This window comes from Antrostomus carolinensis, unplaced genomic scaffold (assembly GCF_000700745.2).
Source record: "Antrostomus carolinensis isolate BGI_N321 unplaced genomic scaffold, ASM70074v2 scaffold37999, whole genome shotgun sequence".
Taxonomy (NCBI): domain Eukaryota; kingdom Metazoa; phylum Chordata; class Aves; order Caprimulgiformes; family Caprimulgidae; genus Antrostomus; species Antrostomus carolinensis.
In genome coordinates, this window is record NW_010341298.1 from 23,024 (window position 1) to 25,790 (window position 2,767).

Consider the following 2,767-nt stretch of genomic DNA (forward strand, 5'->3'; position numbering starts at 1 on the left):
CATCTCAACTGCCCTGGACACAACTGGAGCCCATTTCCTCTTGTCCTGTCCCTTGGGCCTTGGTTGAACAGACCCACCCCCACCTCTCTCCACCCTCCTCCAAGGGACTTGGACAGAGCCAGAAGGTCTCCCCTCAGCCTCCTTTTCTCCAGGCTCAACAGCCCCAGTTCCCTCAGCCGGGAACTCAGCACACTTGTGCTCCAGACCCTTCCCCAGCTCCGTTGCCCTTCTCTGGACACGCTCCAGCACCTCCATGTCCTTCTTGGAGTCAGGGGCCCAACACTGAACCCAGCACTCGAGCTGCAGCCTTACCAGTGCTGAATCCTTTCCTGGCACATGTGAAAGGCTCATGGGCAGCACACGTGGAGAATGGAGCAGCAGAACCTCAGAGCAAAGCAAACCCCAGGAAAGCACCACAGCACCACGGGCCTCCACCAACCAAGTCTGGCCGCAGCCCCTGGTGCCACATGAAGGGCTTGGGATGGGAAGGCTTCAGCTGCATGGGAAGCTGGGGATGGGGTGATTTAATCCCAGGATATGGATGTCCATGGCCAGCCAGCAGCCTCCAGCACAGCTCTGGGACATGAGACAGGGCCAAGGCAGAAGAGATTCATGTGGAGGGATGCAGAAGACCAGCCTGCTCCACATCCCAACAAGGGGGCAATTAAAGAGGAAAAGGAAGATTGAACCAGTGTGAAAGCAGCCAGGAGAACAGCACAGCATGGTCCAGGTGAGCACAAGGACCAGCTTGCCGTCCCATCCCTTCACATCCCTTGGTGCCAAGCACAGGTTCTTGTCTCTGCATCCCATCCCCTGCCCATCCCGCTTCACAAAACAACCATCAAAACCAGAAAACTCAAAGTTCCAAAGGTTTGTTTGCATTTCAACCCAATGAGACAGCTTTGGGAAGCTCAAATCCTCTGCTCCCACCAGCAGATCCACAGCCCTGAACGCTGTGAGGGCAAGGGGAGAGGAGAAGGTGGGCAGAAGCCTGACCTTGCCGGGATGGAGCGATGCAAATAGCGATGGCAATGTGCAAGAGCAATGGTGACCTGGGGTGTGACCTCCAAGGGAGATGCCAAATCCAGCCGTATCGGAAAGCTCAGAAGGACACAGGCCAGGGTCAGCAATCCATCTGGGGCTGAAAGTCGTTTTCTCCGGGAAAATGCATTTAAACTGAGAACACACTGACACAGGAAAAGCGTCAATTATTTCGATGATATTTTCCATGGGATATTTTCCATTAATCACCCCTTGAAAGTATCTTTTTGGTGTTTTATAGAAAAAAACCTTAATAACTCACCCCGGCATGTGATTTAGTGACACTAGAAACAGTTGAAATAATACAAACTCGCACATAAAGTTGGAATGAAAACATTGTTTCTGAACCTTAAAAGACTCCACAATTCTTTTCCCACTACAAAAAAAAAAATCACTGAATTTCCACTCTTCAATTCAAGGCTGAGAGATAAAAATAAATGTGTTGGAAAGTAGCTCCAGAAATCATCTCAGTGTCACTGGGACCTGCTGCTTCAGGAAAAGACCTCAATGGCCCAGCATGGTCAACCCCAGCCAAGGTTTTGCCTGAGGACTGATGCTAAAGACCACCAAAGCTGCTTGGGTAGAAGATGCCCATGGCAAACCCAAGGAGGTTGAGCTGGAAGGCAGAGCTGCAGCATGGTTGGTGTTGGGGGGTGCAGGATGCTGGTGGAAACTGGGGGGACTGATACTCATGACCAGCAGAGACACCACTCACGACAACGTGGTCGAGCTCAGGCGAGCAGCAGCCAGTTATTTGGTGTAACTTCATTCTTTCCCATTTTAATTAAGTCCCTGAATAACAGCTGCCTAAACCCCAGTGCATTTTGATTTAATAGGCCGGTTATTTTATGCAAGTAAAATAATCATTAACATTTACCAAAGAGCAGTAATTATTCTGGCTGTGGATAGATTTTCTGCTGCCAATGGAAGGCAACGCTGCGAGGAGCCGGGCTGGGCACGGATACTTCCCAAAAATCTGTGCTCGGCTGCGAGTGTTTAATCATCACTCAGGGAATGTACCAAACCACCAGGTCCAGGGACCCTAGACCAAGCTCAGCTCTTCAAACAGCATCTCTTCCTCTTCCTCCTCTTTGTCTTCACCATCATTTTTTATCCCCATTCTTCAATGGATTAGTGCCAGATATTACCTCGCTACACAATAAATATCCCCAAGGCAAGGTTGGCATGAAAAATAGCAAACCTCCCTATATAAATTGTTGCTAACACTTCATCTCCCAGCACGCTCCGCTTTTTACCTCTGGGGAGATGGAGGAGAAAAAGAAAACCAACTAAATAAAACACACAAACAAAAGTCCCCACCTCCTGCTGCACACGGAACGCTGGATGAAGAGGCACAAACGAGCCCAGCGAGGCTCTGCCGCAGCAGCTGGGATTGCATCAGGCAGTCGAGGTGGCTTCTTGGGGTTTCCCTGGGGTGGCAGGTCCCCCCACACCCTCAGCACACCAAGGGACCACTGTGTTTGGCTCCTGCTGCATCAGCAGCAGTTCAAAGCACATGGTTCTTCACCCCATGGATGTGGGTTTGGCCAGAGTTGATGGAGCATTTGGCTGGAAATGATGTTATTGGCAGATGTGGAGCAGGGCAGGAGGTTCTCCTGAGGCTGGGTGGGCTGGGGTAGGGGAAAAGTCCCAAAAAGAAGGACTTGGTGTGCTGGCGGATGAGAAGCTCAACACGAGCCAGCAACGTGCACTCACAGCCCAGAGG